This window comes from Myxine glutinosa, chromosome 7 (genome assembly GCF_964187855.1).
Source record: "Myxine glutinosa chromosome 7, kmMyxGlut1.1, whole genome shotgun sequence".
In the NCBI taxonomy this organism is placed as follows: Eukaryota; Metazoa; Chordata; class Myxini; order Myxiniformes; family Myxinidae; genus Myxine; species Myxine glutinosa.
Window position 1 is genome coordinate 43992036 of NC_136267.1, and position 17093 is coordinate 44009128.

A 17093-nucleotide genomic window follows, 5' to 3' on the forward strand; every position below is an offset into this window, starting at 1 on the left:
ACGTTTTAAAATACCGAGTACTTTAATCCAGTGGGTATGCAGAGAAATGCTGGGCAGGTTTGGCCGTGCCCTTGTAACGGCTGGATACGAATCGTAAAACTAATATTGACTCAGATTTCCTCTGTGGAATGTTGTCGAGCAAAAGGTCGGACACCGAGGATTTCTTTTTTTTTGGTCACAGCTCCGCCGATGTGTATTTGTGAGCGAGGCAGCAGGTGGAGGCCGATTGCTGCTCAGTTCTTATCATTTATTTTTCCTCTTTCAACGGCACTAAATATATTCTCTGCTGGTTTATGTACATGATTGTATTTAGTTTCATTTTGGGAATGCGACATACTCACTGCACAGAGAATGCATCATGCAAGTCACGTGACTACCTCAATCCTAGACAATAAGCAAGATAAAAATAGCAGATGCCAAACGCAAGCATTTAATGATGTTTCTTTTTCTTCCTCTTCTTCTATAACACAAAAAATTCTTTTTCAGCTTTAAACTTTACCCATGGTCACTGAGCAAGTGCCCTTCAGGCAACCTGCAGCAACAGAGCCAGAAGAACGGGTAGGGAGCAGGCTGTGAGAGGCTTTTGTGTAGGCCTTGGCTACAAGCCCTTTGCAATGCACCAATGAGCAACGTTGGATAGGTCAGTGGAAATTCCAGTTGTCTCTCTCGTAAAAGTAGCATCACGTGGGTGCACGTTTGAACTGCCAGTGAATCTTGATCTACGTTCGTTCGGGAGTTTTTTTTTTTTTACTATTGTTGCTGAATCCGTTGCACTGTTTGTGAAGACGTTCCCAATCAGGCCTGGAATTATTTTGTTTGCTCTGGCAAAAAAACAAGTATGTGTGTGCACTCCTGGTTTTGCATCATGTACCGTGGGTACTGGGTAGCATCACATCACTGGTGGCTGAAGGGCAGAAGTCCTTGCTTGAAATATTTCACAAACCATTTTGGGATCTTGCACTCATTCCTCTGCAATTGCTCCATTGTGTGTAGTGCTGAGTGGAGGAAGACGCTTTGGCCAAACTGAATGGCTAAAAAACATCCATATACATTTTGTGGCAAAAATGGACAATTTTTGAGATTAAATATTAACACTTGGAGTTTTTTTTTTTTTTTTTTTTTTTTTTTTTGTATACAAGATCGAGGCTCGTGAAAGAGCGAGAACACACAGAGTTCACGTATTTAGACAAGACTGCTGTGTTTATATTTGCAGAGGATAAGGGTGAATGGGGAAAAAATAGCTTTGTGGCAATGGGGTCTTTCATCCTTTTGTTTTTTCTACAAAACGTCATTACCTTTGGAATGAGAAAACAAAAATTATACATATATTATATATATATATATATATATATATATATATATATATATATATATATATATATATACTGTATATATATATATATATATATATATATATATATATATATATATATACATATATATATATATATACATATATATATATATATATATACATGTATATATATATATATATATATATATATATATATATATATATATATATATATATATATAAATAATATATATATATATATAAATTGTAATTATATAATTTATATAATTATATATAATAATAATATCTAATATCTAATAATATATAATAATAATATAATATATATAATAGTAATTATATATAATAATTATATATAATTAATATATAGGTATATATACATATATTAATTGTAATTATATAATTTATATAATTATATATAATAATAATATATAATATCTAATAATATATAATAATAATATAATATATATAATAGTAACTATATATAATAATTATATATAATTAATATATAGGTATATATACATATATTAATTGTAATTATATAATTTATATAATTATATATAATAATAATAAATAATAATAATATATAATATCTAAAAATATATAATAATAATATAATATATATAATAGTAATTATATATAATAATTATATATAATTAATATATAGGTATATATACATATATTAATTGTAATTATATAATTTATATAATTATATACAATAATAATATATAATAATAATATATAATCTATCTATAATTCCAGTAATCTCTGTGTGTATGTATGTATGTATGTATGTATGTCTGTGACCGCTGTTTCTCGACAACCACGGGTCCGATATACTTTAAACTTGCCAGGTATATTGCTGGGGACCCGAGGATGTGCCTTTTCAAGGTTTCATATTAATCGGACAAGTAGTTACCGAGCTATGTCCAAAAAACGATTCAACCAATCAGAGAGCAGCGAGCTATCACGTGTGCCGAACGTGGCGAACAGACTCTGCCTCGGACGGCACATTTGAGAGCGTATTCATTTATTTCACGTTGGAAAACTATGTTGCCGTTAAACTATGTTTTAAAACTAATTAAAACTAATTTGCGATTCATCGTAACTGCGATTTGCGACCTTCCGGACAGTGAAGACTGCACTTCCGGCAGCCAATCACAGAACGCGTTATTGCGTAGGCGTGGCCGATGTGAGAGCGAGCCGAGCCGAGCGCGTGCGCCATTACGGTTCGTAATTCGATTTCTTCCGGAGAAAATAATAATTTCTCGATTTCTTATGCGCATTATTTCTCCCAATTCAGTCAGAGCGAAGGGCGGAAGCGAAGAGCGTTGTTTTTTTTGTTTACGGGCGTACGGGCGGGGTAGAGCGTACGGGTTGCGTTATTTTTTTTTTTGGCAAGGAACGGGCACCCACGTACGGGCATGCCCTAGTATCTAATAATATCTAATAATAATATAATATATATAATAATAATTATATATAATTAATATATAGGTATATATATATATATATATATATATATATATATATATATATATATATATATATATATATATATATATATATATATATATATATATATACACATATATGTATATATATATATATATATATATATATATATATATATATATATATATATATACACACATATATATATATATATACACACACACACACACACACACACACACACACAGAGACACAGACACACACACACACGGACACACACACACTCATCTTCTTTGGAAAGTGTACCTCCTGTGTGTGATTGTAACAATGATGATTATGTCTTATCCTTTAATATGAGATGCTAAACATTTCACAACCCCACGTTCCTCCCCCATCCCAACCACCCACCAGCCCTTGAGTGTGATATGTGCATCATTATAGTCCAATTGTGTCGTTTCCATTTCTATCCTCCGGTGAACTTACTGTTGCAATGATTCTCACTCGACCACACGGTTTTCTTTATGGAAGGCAAAATATGGACAGAAGTGTTTGTGGAATGTGTGCATTTGCTCCACCTCAGCGCTATGGATACTTGCTGACACTTCGGCGGACAATACCAGGGGTTCTTTTATGCCAGGGAGGTTGAGTGTGTTGTGGTTACGCCTGAAGCTTAACCCTGGAATCTGCCTGCAAAGCAGAGTTTCTTGTGCAACAATTCCTTCTTGATTTGGGGGAATCTTGTACCTTTCAATCGGCATGTTTTTATTCATTCATTTTACACTCGTAGTCCGATGCAAACGGATTGCGATTCGTAATTGCCATATAACATCAAATCGTGGACACTCAATTCCACCATTTTCTTTCTCCGATTCAGCTGTGCAGTAGATTCACCATTTTGTCCTTGTATTTACTGATTTCCACTTTTTCTTCTCCAGATGCTTTACTGCTTGTTCACTTTATGAGGCCTGACAACAGTTCATTGCTGCGCTTTTCTTTTGGCCTGTTTAACATATCAAATATTCGTATTTTTTGTCTGTCATTCCTTCAAAGGATTTGACTTTCACCTTTTTTCTTGCGGAAATCACATGCTCAGGAAGTAGCATGAGCTATAACGAAAAAATGAACAGACAATGAAATTAAGGCGAAATATGCTGACAGTGGTTCATGGCAAGGACAACACTACTGAGACTGCCCCCTTTCACATACTTCAACTCTCCTTGTGCAATACTGCCTCTGTACATTCTTGACCACCTGTTTACTCTGCATCCCATTTATTGTTTGTTTATCCTTTGTGTCCTGGACTTCTGCTTTTCCATTATCCTTCACACCTGGATTAAATATATTAACATGAGTGTCATTGTACAGCTGACAAGGTAAATAAATATAACCTTATGATATATCGGCAGAAATTATGCTCAGAAAAAAAGTACATGAGACCGAAGTGGAAAGAAAGAAATGATACTCAGGATACTATAGCAACTCCCGCTGACTACAGGTTGATATGAAATGCTCCATCCTCCCTGTCAATATCGTCTTTGTTAACCTACCTTTTTTCTTCCATTAGTTTATATCCTTCCATCTACTTCTCTTCCCTTCCTCTTTCCTTCCTGGCTTGGTCACAAACCTGCACTCCATGTACCATTTGCAGTGCTGTTTGTGTGTGGTTGTTTTTTTTGGCGTTTTTTTTTTTAAACCAATCTTCCCTCTATATTTGCCATGATGCGTGATTGCAAAGTACTGAACACAGGATTCTCAAACTAATCCTGATCTGCAGCAAATGCACACTTGTGGTCATTTACCCTAACATTTCAACAACACCCAGAGCTTTTCCCCTCCCCTCCCCTACCCCACCCCCACCCTGTTAGTGCTTGCCAATTCTCACCCATGTCCTCATGGTGATCACGTTATTGCAAAGGTCTAAATCTTTCTGGCCGTTGGAGAGTAACCGCAGGGTCTCCTTATCCACTAAGATCGACTGGCAGAGACTGCATCTCTCCTTTCGTAAGTAATTCCTTCTCCATCTCCTCTAAAACTATTATTAACTCCCAGGAAAATATTTCACAATTTTAAGCTTTTTCGTTCTCTCTCTCTCTCTCTCTCGCTCTCGCTCTCTCTCGCTCTCTCTCGCTCTCTCTCGCTCTCTCTCTCTTTCTCGCTCTCTCTCGCTCTCTTTCTCGCTCTCTCTCGCTCTCTCTCGCTCTCTCTCTCTCTCGCTCTCTCTCACTCTCTCTCGCTCTCTTTCTCGCTCTCTCTCGCTCTCTCTCGCTCTCTCTCGCTCTCTCTCTCTCTTTCTCGCTCTCTCTCGCTCTCTCTCGCTCTCTCTCTTGCTCTCTCTCTCGCTCTCTCTCTCTCTCTCGCTCTCTCTCTCTCTTTCTCGCTCTCTCTCGCTCTCGCTCTCTCTCGCTCTCTCTCGCTCTCTCTCTCTCTCTCCTGTGTTTAGTTCGTTTATCGTCTTTGTTCCTCTTTTCTCGTATTATCTGTCCTCCCTTTTGCCTTCTCTCCCTTTTCCCTCCAGCCCGCCACTCCCTCAACCTTCGTTTTTGTTTCCCTCCTTACCTTCGTTATTTGTGTCGATTCATCGTGTTTGTTCTCCCTCATTATTTTCCCTTCCCCATTCCTTTTCGAGACGAGAGAGAGCCCACAGTGTGTGGTTTAGACGAAAGAGGCAGCATTAATCATTTCATAGAAAGAAAGGTGTGTCGGATGGCTTTTTGAGGCCTACCATGCACCTCCTTTTTTTGAAAAACGATTGTTTTCTTTATATTATACAGTCTTATTTGAGCTTTATTGCCATTAGGCTTAAATGGTTTATTTGGTAGTTTTATTTTTCTTTATATAATTTTTTTATTTAAATTTTCTTTGTCCTCTCCTGCCGAGGATCGGTGGGTGGGGGTTTGGTTTGTGTGTGTTCGTTCACCAAGGAAATGGCGGCGGCACATGCAAATCGCTATGCTGCGTTCGAGAATCTGACTCGCAAGCATGGAGTAGTGTGCACTCCTCCGGAAGGTATTGCCGTGGAGAGTGTGGTGTTATGTATTGGAAATTTGATCGCAATGGAAAATGTCCGTGCGACGTCATGAATGAGCAAACGAGTCATTGTTTTCGGGGCAAATGTCAATTTAGTCGCTGCGCTCATGTAGTTGAGCAAGGCTTGGTCTTAGACTCGGGGCTGTTTTTAATGGCGTACCCCCGAGACACTCCTGCTCGGGAGGTAACAATCTCTAACGCCCCACCCTTCCTGAAGGGTGACTTGATGACTGCTGCATTGGCAAAGTATGGAACAATCGTTTCACAAATGTTGATGATTCCTTTGGGAATCAAGCAGGGCGATGCAAAGCACGTGATGTCCTTTAGGAGAAGTGTTTACATGGCATTGAAGAACGGGAATGAGGAGTTGAATTTAACGTTAAAATTCACTCAGGACGGGCACGACCACCAAGTATATGCTACCACAGATTCACTAAAGTGTTTTTTGTGTGGTGGGTTTGGGCATATGAAGCGGTTTTGTCCCAAAAATAAGGAACAGGCCGAAAATCCCACTGCAGCTGTCCCTCCTGTGGAGGGAAATGTAAGAGATGAAATTCCAAGTGTTTCCTCCATGGCACCTCAACCGACCCCTGTAAACGTAAACAATGTTGCATCAGAAGAGCAGGATGAAAGTGGAAACAATGGGTTCACTTTGGTTAAAAAAGAAAAGTCAAAAATAAGAGATGCATTTCCAATCTCTCATAAAAAAAGCCTGTAACACTGAGCAGGAGGGAAGTATTCCTGGTGGAGGGAATCGATTTGCTGCTCTACAGGCTCTGCAAGATGAGTAGGGTCCCAGTGGTGCTATGGACCAACTGAAAAAAGATGATGCAAGCAAGTGAGCACATAAACTCAATTGAGAGTTGTCCGAAGGTTCTTGGGAATGACTTGCGGTCGGTTGTAAAAGATCGTGAGGAACAGTGTGAGGTTGTTGAAAGTGGTTGGGGGGAGGTAGACAACGCAATTGGGATAGCCCCCCATGTAAATGATCCTCTGGTGCTTGAATCATTGTCAGGTAGTGGAGAGGGTACTGTGGTTCCTCCACCTCTCGGTGTGGGTGAACCACTGTTACCTGGATCCAAGTTAGGCAGCGGAGATACTAACGTGGCTCTTCATCCTCCCTGTGTCGATGAACCACTGTTGTCAGAATCTGTCAGGTGGCAAAAATGTAAATTCGGTTCTTCAACCCCTCCCCCATCCCCCACCCCTCCCCCGGTGGGCCTGCAACAGGTTTTATTAAGCAAAATGGGGAGAGTAACAAGGGGATTCTAGTTTCAGAGGTAGAGATATTTGGTGACACCATGGGGTGTAAGGGTGATTCAGCCTCAGAGGACTTGGAAATTGATGATGTAGAAGAAGTGCCGTTTCAGACCGATGAGGTGAAAGTCACCCCCTCGGATGATGAGATGAAGGCCTTTCTAAAAGACTCCTATCATAAACGGAATGTTGATTTGAGGGGTTTTTTTTAAGACCTTCCGGGACTTATAAATCTACTCAAGGAAATCACTCGGAGTCCGGATGACTCCGTTTTTACAGATACAAATAAATTCCGGTTGAAGAAATGGGTTAAAAAAACCCAGAATTATTGAAAGAAAACCCAGAAAGATTTGAAGTCCTAACTCCTCCATACTCATGGCTGATGTGTGTTTTGGGAGTATAAATATTAATGGAGGTGTAGCCTTAGGGTGTAACCTCCAGGTTACATCCTTGGTAAAGAGATTGAAGCTGGGGATTGTCGTGCTTCAGGAAACTCACAGTACCCTGAATTCTCATGCCGATAGGAGGCAGCTACTGAAAGGACAACTTTTCTTTGGCGATAAAGATTCCATTACTGCAGGAATTGCTTTCTTTTTTCATCCTGCGGGAAATTGGGGTGTGAAGAGAATGACAGAGATCTGCAATCTGGTGGTGAAAGAAGGCCGCATTCCAGTGGATTGGGAACTGAGTACCCTCGTCCCTCTATACAAGGGGAAAGGTGACCCTCTGGACTGTGGCTCGCATCGAGCGATAAAGTTATTGGAGCATGGAATGAAGGTATTGGAAAGGGTGTTGGAGAGGAGGATAAGGAAGAAAGTGAAGATTGACGAAATGCAGTTTGGATTTATTCCAGGAAGAGGAACGACAGCGCGCTTTTTATTGTGAGGCAGTTGCAGGAGAAGTATATGGAGAAGAGGAAGAAGTTGTTTCTTGGGTTTGTTGATCTGGAGAAAGCATTCGATAGGGTTCCACGTGAAGTAGTGACATGGGCATTGAGGAAGTTAGGAGTGGAGGAATGGTTGATCTGAGTAGTGATGGCAATGTACAAAAGAGCGCGCACAGCTGTAAGGACGAAGGACGGGAACAGTGGTGAGTTTGAGGTGAAGGTGGGAGTGCATCAGGGGTCGGTACTAAGTCCACTACTATTTGTAGCTGTGATGGAGGTGCTGGCTCAGAACGTAAAGTAGGGTTTACCGTGGGAGTTGTTGTATGCAGATGATCTGGTGTTGATTGCAGAAAGTATGTATGGACTGAAGGAGAAGATGAACAAGTGGAAGGAATGTATGGAGACAAAAGGTCTGAAGGTGAATATCAGAAAAACGAAGGTGATGGCAAGTGGTAAAGCATGTGGTGAGGTGGAAAGAACTGGGAAGTGGCCGTGTGCTGTGTGCAGGAAGGGTGTCGGAGTGAATTCCATTCAATGTACAATGTGCGCTGAGTGGGTTCATCAAAAATGTAGTGGTTTGAGAGGGTCATTAACCAGTGTGGCAGTTACATTCAAGTGTAAGGTGTGCACAGAGGGAGCTGCAGATGGAGGAAATGTTGAGTTGGATCTTGGAGATGGCGTGAAGCTGGAAGGTGTGAAAACATTTTGTTACCTAGGAGACATGCTGATTGGAGAAGGTGGATCAGACTCGGCAACAGTTGCTCGAGTGAGATGTGCATGGAAGAAGTTTCGGGAACTGAGTGGCATGCTGATGAGGAGGGGAGTGTCGTTGAAGCTGAAGGGAAAGGTGTATGCTGCATGTGTGAGAAGTGTTATGATTTATGGGAGTGAGACATGGGTAATGAATGTAGAGCAGCAACGAAGGCTGGAAAGGGTGGAAATGCGAATGGTTCGGTGGATGTGTGGAGTATCGTTGAGAGAGAGGAAGACAAATGATGAATTGCGAAAGATGATGGGAATAGAGCCTGTGATGGATGCTGTGAAGAGAAACAGGTTGAGATGGTTTGGTCATGTGTTGAGGAAGGATGAAAGTAGAAGGAAGTAGAGGACGGGGAAGACCGAGAAAGACTTGGCTAAAGATGGTCGAAGAAGAAATGCGGGCAAGGGGGTTAACAAGGGAAGATGCAGAAAATAGGGCAAAATGGAGAACATTGTCATGGGGACCGCAAGGCTGACCCCCGCTCTTGCAGGGAAAATGGCCTTAAAATGCCTGTTGTTGTTGTTTGTTGTTTCAGCCTGCTCTGCAAACCACCTCTGTCTTGTTCACTGAGGTTGTGCAGGGATACCTTGCCACTTTGTCCTTTGTGTTGGATAGCTAAAGTTTTTTTTCTTATTAATGTGTATGCCCCAAGTAAAAGCAAGGAGAGGAATGACTTGTTGGAATTGACTGGGATTTTAAGGAATATTGGGTCCCATGATTTTGTTGTGATTGGGGGGGGGGGGGGGGGGGAATTTGATTGCAATTTAAACCCTGCGTTGGATTGCAAGATTGCAGAACCTCACCCTGAGTCAGCTAAGCCCTTAGCAGAGTCAGGTTTTTATTGGATGATACATGGAAGGTTCAGCACTCTAAAGAGTGCGGGTTTTCATAATGTAGATGTGTAAGGAACATTGTCACGTTAGCGAGGTTAGATAGGTTTCATGTTAATAGGCAGATGATGAAGGATCTTTTGAGAACAGATATTATTCCCTCGGGGGGTTTCTCAGACCACAGTATAATTGTCCTAGTTTTTAAGCTAACATCTCGTTTGGGGGGAATTGAAGAGGGGTGGGGGGGAGGGTCTTATTGAGGGGATTATAAGGCCATGGGTGCTATGATTAGACTAAGGATGGATCGCTTATACAAAATAGATGTGCCTACTAAGTATTTTTTTAATCTGGAAAAAGAATCTGTGCCACAAAAGCAAATGGGATGCCTCAGGAGGCCAGAGGAAAACATTAGTTTGTCACAATGCCAGATAAAGAAGGTTGTTTCTGGTCACTTTACAAAGTTATTTTCTAATGAGGAAGTGCAGGAGTGTGCAATGGAGCATTTTACAACGGAGCTGCCTCAGTTGAGAGACAAGCATAAAGTCAATCTTGGAACTCCATTGACGTTGCATGAGCTGGAACAATCACTGATGTCTATGGCTACGGGAACAGCACCAGGTCTGGATGGCCTCCCAGTGGAGTTGTATAGGACTTTCTGGACACTTGTAGGCCCTTGCTTGCTAGAGGTCCTTGAAGAAAGCATTGAAGGTGGTGAACTTCCTCTCAGCTGCCGTAGAGCGGTGGTGACGCTCCTTCCGAAGAAAGGAGATCCACAACTCATCACGAGTTGGCGGTCTGTTTCGCTTGTATCAGTTGACTATAAGATTTTTGCGAAAGCACTGGCACGACGTTTATCCCCTTATTTCGAATATTTGATACATTGTGATCAAGTGTTTTGTGTTATGGTTCATCAAATTCATGACAATATTTTTCTTGTTCAGGATCTATGGAATATATGTAAAAGAGATAATGAAGCAATTGGATTTTTTTTTTTTTTTGGATACAATAACGAGGCTCGTGTAAGAGCTAACATTGATCACAAAAAGACAAACTGACACATAAACCATATGATAGAGGGAGCGGAGACAAGCTGGCGAAAGAGAAGAAAGCACAAAAGTAGAACATTTGAGAGCAGGGACTTTGGGAGATCTGTGGGAGGGAGAGCGCTTGGGGGGAGGAGGCATGGGAAGAGGGGGGGGGGGGGGTTGGGAGAGGTAAAAATAAAACACAATGACATTGCTTGGGCTTCCAGGAATGAAGTCGATATTTCAAAAAAGTGGATCTGGGGTGAATTAACGGGGGTAGAAGAGATCAAGGTTTTGGATGGGGGAAGATAAGAGATGGTGGTGAACAGCTGTTTTAAAGACCTGGAGGGAGGAGTGGGATTGAAGAGAGTGAGGGAGTTTGTTTCAGAGGCGGGAGAAAAGAGGAATGAAAGAGTGAAGGTGAATAGAGAGTCTTAATTTTTGCAGTTTAACCATAAGATGGTTGCAGGCAGATCTTGTGCGACCTACATGAATATTTGGGGGACAGAGCACAGACAGAGCAGGGGGAGCAAGGCCGGAGAGGAGTCGGTAGAAGACAGAAAGACCACCAACCTGCCTGTGGTGGCTGGTGAGTGAGAGAAAAGCCCTCGGAATTAGCTTTGTTTATTTAACAATCAACATTGTTTATGCTGATTGACTGAAACAGAGTCCATACATACCCACCTGAAAATGCAACACAGTGAGATTACAGATTTAAAAATGGAAGTTTATTATAGATTTTAATATAGAGACTCTGAATGTTGCTATATCCAGTCGATGGCGAAACTGCAAATGGGGAATCCGCGAATGTCACGGATGGAAACACTGAAAACATTTCCTCATTCTGCTGTAAACTTAATATCTCTTTATTTTCATTCCAAACAGCATAATTCATCATTCCAATCATAAATTAATGCTATAGTATTACTGTATCAAAATATAATGTCAAATCACAATTATATTGCTATTAAATTATCAACCCAGCGAATCGTGGTCATCTCTTCACTTCTGGATTTGGGAGCAATGTCAGTGTTGATCGCATTTCAAAATCATAATTGTATTGAGGAATTTCTGAAACCTCCTACCTACCGCATGACACCAGCTGGGACCCCAAAACGTTCCACAGAAGGTTATCATATTTCCTTTTAGTAAAATATGCAACTGTAATTGTTACTAAATGCATACCCCTGTCATGTGACCAGATCTTGTCATGTGACCAGAAATGATCATTTAACATTAATAGCATAATATTAATGTTATTACAAAACAATATCCCCCTTCTCCCCAACGGGTTTTGCAACATCCGATATTGTCCCCAATACCATTGTGGAAGTATCAGAAGATTAAAAAATATTATAAATCACAAACGAGTATGATTACCTTTTAAAAAACTCACTACCGCTGTTTAACACTAAGCTGAAAGAAATTTGAAGGCATGCCGACATCCTTTTGGCATTCTGTGCCTATCGCATCCACCATAGATGAACGGGCCTGAGCCTAGATCTACTGTAATCTATATACCCCAGAGATGATAACATGACCCTTTGTGCCACATCCGTGGAGAGTTGATGTACTAGTTGTTAAAACCAGTTTCAAATCCTTCGATTCTTGATCTTTTATCCTGAAAACCAGCAACCCTTTGGTCATCCAACAGCCTGGCATCAAGAGAAGGAAAGTTTTATTTATTTATTTAATATCGACCATGTCAGCGATGCCGATAACCTCAAAATGCTAGATATCAGCCGGGTTGGCACGGCATTATTAACTCCCCCATACAACAACACAACAACATGCATTTTAAGGCCATTTTCCCTGCTGGAGCGGGAGTTAGCCTTGCGGTCCCCATGACAATCTTCTCCATCTTGCCCTATTTTCTGCATCTCCCCTGGTTAACCCCCTTGCCCGCATTTCTTCTTCCACCATCTTTAGCCAAGTCTTTCTCGGTCTTCCCCGTCCTCTACTTCCTTCTACATTCATTTCCATCACTCTTCTCAATCAGTCACTTTCATCCTTCCTCAACACATGACCAAACCATCTCAACCTGTTCCTCTTCACAGCATCAATCACAGGCTCTATTCCCATCATCTTTCACAATTCATCATTTGTCTTCCTCTCTCTCAACGATACTCCGCACATCCACCGAACCATTCGCATTTCCACTCTTTCCAGCCTTCGTTGCTGCTCTACAGTCTACATTCATGACCCATGTCTCGCTCCCATAAATCATAACACTTCTCACACATGCAGCATACACCTTTCCCTTCAGCTTCAACGACACTCCCCTCCTCATCACCATGCCACTCAGTTCCCGAAACTTCTTCCATGCACATCTCACTCTAGCAACTCCCCCATAAACTCCCCTATTAACTCCCCCATAAATGCTAGATATCAGCTACTACCACTAACCTTGCTTCATATCTACCACTAATATTGTTGTCTCTTGTAGAAGTTATGCAATCCAGAGTTCTCAAGATATTTGGGATTTCCCACAATGGTGCATTATATAGCCGTTTGCTCTTGCATTTCAGACTTGATAGTCTTTCTGTTTTCTACCAACCCTCTTTGCATCTTGCTCTCTTCACTCTTTCATCCCTCTGTCCCATCCCAGTTCCTCGAGATCGCACATGTTCTTCCAATAATGCTCTCTGTGTGAAACTCCATCTGGGCTTACTAATCACCTTTTCTCCGTTGTTCCTCTCTTTTCCCAATTGTGGAACCACCTTCATAACTATATTAACTCTAACTCTTTTCTCCAGGGATTGAAGTTGGCAGTACTCCACAACCTCAAGTCACCCTCCATTGCAGCCAATTATATTTTCTACCATTATTAACTCCCCCATAATTATGTCCATCTATTTGCAGGTTTATTTTTCCTTCCATGATATCCTCTATCCTCCTGTATGTATATCCCTTTGCTTGTTACGTCCACATTCTGTCCCACTGTCCCTTTTCAGTGCATTTCCATCTACCTGACTATTTTTTGAGCTATAATTGTGAATAAAAAATCGACAGGAGAAAATATAAAATTAAGATCTGAGGAAACAGGATTTTTAAAGTGGTCGAGTATTCGTGAAAACATTTGTTTGGGGAAGGACAAATGAGTCATTGTCCACCACCGTGAGCTGAATAATAGTGTTGGCAAAAGTTAGGGGGGAAGGGGAATCGTGTGTGTTTCGTGGTTATTTGGAACTTCATGTTAACTCTCCAGGAGTGTCACTGATACAATATGCCAGTCTGAGAGCATGATGTCTTAGCACTTGCATTCTATGTCCACCGCAATTAAGTTCCCCAGATGAAGGATTCCAAAGGGAGGAAAGCCATGTAGGCAGTGTGACATACCAGAAGGTGCTAATACCTCGCCCAATATTATAATTTGGGGGACAATTAGTGGTAAAATAAACTTTTGGTGATTTAGCGTTCTTCAGATATGCTCTTCAACTGTGGGATTCACTGCCTTTTAGTATTCTCACAGCCTCCACCTTTTTTGTTTTTGCATCTCTTAAAACTTCATGTTCATGCAGTTTCCTCTTCTTAATTTTTTACTTTTGTTACCCCTCTTTTTGTGAAGTGTCTGACAGGATGGTGCAGAGGTAGCACACTCACCTTGGAACTCTCGTCTGGGTTTGAATCTCAACCCACCTATTTACTGTCACATTGGTGCTTCACAGGCAGGATAGGATGTTGCATTGCAAAATGTGCCATCCTCTGGAATGGTGATGAGCTGTGGAATACATCTGCTGGAATTAGTTTGTGGATATGAAAGATCCCACAAGGAAACAGATAATTGTGGCTATTAAAGGGCCTATCTCATTGGCGGAGACGTCGCCGCGACTGCTGCGACTGATCAGTCGCGGCAACTCGGGCAACTCGGGCGACTCGGGAGACCAAAAAATGGCTTGCGCCCTCACCAAGGCGACGCCAGGGCGACGTCCGCAACGTCTCGGAGACGTCGTTTCCCGCGACATCTCTCTCGCGGAGACGTCTCCAGACAAGGTGACAACCAATTCGCCCGAAAGTCGCAGGGACGTCGCCGCGACGTCTCCAGCAGTCGCGGCGACGTCTCCGAGACGTCTTCTCAGTTGCGGCGACGTCTCCGCGATGTCTCCGGTAGTTGTCTCCAAAAAGTCTCCAAAAAAAATCGAACATGTTTGAATTTCCCGCGACTTCCCGGAGACCCGGCTAGTCTCCAGGAGACGTCGCGGAGACGTCTCCGCAACTAGCGGAGACTCGAGTCGCCACCAGGTCGCCACCTAGTCTCCAGGCCAATGAGATAGGTCCTTAAATAAATAATAGTCGTCTCTCTTTGTAAAGCACTTTGTGGTTTTGCTTTTAAATTAAAAGCACCCCCGATGAAATTGATTGAAAATTTTCCTCGGTGCTTTGGCTCGAAAGGTGATTGTTGTATTGTGAACCAATGGTGGTTGTTATTCATTGAGTTGGGCCACTTTTTGATATATATAATAGGTGGCTAAAAGCTGGTAAACGATTTCTGTGGCACCACTAGAGAGTCCATCGACGAAGGGTTTCAGCAAGTAGAATAGCAATCATTCATGTAAGTAGAGTAACCACTGTGATTGAAATAACCGTTAGATCGACTTCATGTGTACGCCATTGATATGTTGGTTGGGAAAAGAAAAAGGTCGACATGCTTGTGTTGTACTTTACAAAAAAAACCTGTCTTCATTGTTTGATGGGTTGTGAATATTTGCAAATGTCTTTCTAGAAGTTGAGACTGATGAAATGGAACATTTATATTTTTTCTGAAGCACCTGTGCATCCTGCTGGTTTCGTCCTGAGATCAGCTGATCTTTTCCTTTTACTTTGGTCGTCAAAATTGTGACATTTATTGTTTGCGTTTAAAAACAAACAAAAAAACAAACAATTGTATGCATGACCGAGGCCCGTGGACGAGCTAGAACACAATGGAAAGGAACGAAATGAAAATGGGGAACACTAACAGCAAAGTAGAAGTGAGACTGAGATCAAAGGGAGGGGGAGAAGTACATGTGGGGGTGAACAAAGCTGCACACAAGCTGAATGAAACGTGGCAAGAAGAGGAAGCGGAAAGCGGAGATGAAACAGAAAAGGAACAAACGAACCGACAACTAACAAATGAAAAGGGGTGAGGAGGAGGGGGGAAAAATCACAAAAACCTGGAAAAGGGGAGTGCTTGGGAATGAGGCAATTTGGGGGTATAAGAGATCATGAGTATGGATGGGGTGACCTAAGGTAGTTGTGAACAGCTGTATTGAAGCTTTGGAGGGAATAATGGGACCGAAATTAAAAAAAAAAGCTTAAATTTTTAGAGTGAAAATAGACCACCTTCCAGGATCCATTTATTGTTGTTATTCGAAACACAGAAATGCTTGGTAATAATGACTGATGTTTATAATTGGTCTTCCTAATACATTATATACAGTATTTATGATAATTTAATCAAATTATAATTTTGTATACACGAGCTTTCATAACTTGGGTTCGGAATCATCTTTGAAACGATCATCTCGGAGAACATTTCCAAAATTTATAATTGGAATATTGATTGCTTTTTCAGTCAAATTTGGTTGATCATCTATATTATAATACAGCAAACGTATATGGTTATGTATGCCGCTATGTATGTATGTTTATATGCGACGAAAACGTCTTCTTCTTCTTCAAAATAAATTACCACCCTCTTAATTAACTCTGTTAATTGCGTTAAGACTGCTGAGACCCCTCAGACCTTTGACGACCCTTTAACTCCCCCAAGACCCTTCAGACCACCAAGACCCCTGAAGACCCAAAATACCCTGAAGACCCCCAAAGACCCAACATACCCTGAATACCCAAAGACCCAAAACACCCGAAGACCCAAAACACCCCGAAGACCCAAAACACCCCGAAGACCCAAAACACCCCAAAGACCCAAAACACCCCGAAGACCCAAAACACCCCAAAGACCCAAAACACCCAGAAGACCCAAAACACCCAGAAGACCCAAAACACCCCGAAGACCCAAATCACCCCAAATACCCAAAACACCCTGAAGACCCAAAACACCCCGAAGATCCAAAACACCCCGAAGACCCAAAACACCCCGAATACCCAAAACACCCCGAAAACCCAAAACACCCCGAAGACCCAAAAGACCCCAAAGACCCAAAATACCCCAAAGGCCTCTGAAGACACCAAAGACCCAAAAGACCCTGAAGACCCAAAAACACCTCAAAGACCCAAAATACCCTTAAAGGCCCAGAGGATGCAAAAGACCCTGAAGACCAAAATGGCCCTGAAGACCCAAAACACCATGAAGACCAAAAAGACACCGAAATGGTCAAAGATGCCTTCCCCTCTGAAACGACGTGTGGTGAGGCGCGCGGAGCGCGCCGAGTCACGCTAGTATAATCAATGTATGACTATTTAAATTTTGCAAATGTCAAAAAGGGAAGAGGCAATCTTTGAAAAGAAATAACATAACCATTTGTTATTTTGTTTTGTTTGTTAACAAGCTTTATCTTTGTTATCAATAAGTAGTAACTGTTGTTTACTGACTTTTCTT

General features: G+C 41.4%; 1 protein-coding gene and 1 long non-coding RNA gene across 5 annotated transcripts in view; one reads left to right on the forward strand and one right to left on the reverse strand.

Annotated features, from left to right (window-relative positions):
* Positions 1 to 5372, reverse strand: part of LOC144892929 (uncharacterized) — a 49149-nt gene extending 43777 nt beyond the window's left edge. Inside the window, exon 1 of the long non-coding RNA XR_013624066.1 lies at positions 5324 to 5372. This is a non-coding gene — a long non-coding RNA (uncharacterized LOC144892929). The remainder of the gene's footprint in view (positions 1 to 5323) is intronic.
* SPRYD3 (SPRY domain containing 3) overlaps positions 1 to 17093 on the forward strand; it is a gene marked incomplete at its 5' end in the record, with an annotated part of 464688 nt that overhangs the window by 263503 nt on the left and 184092 nt on the right.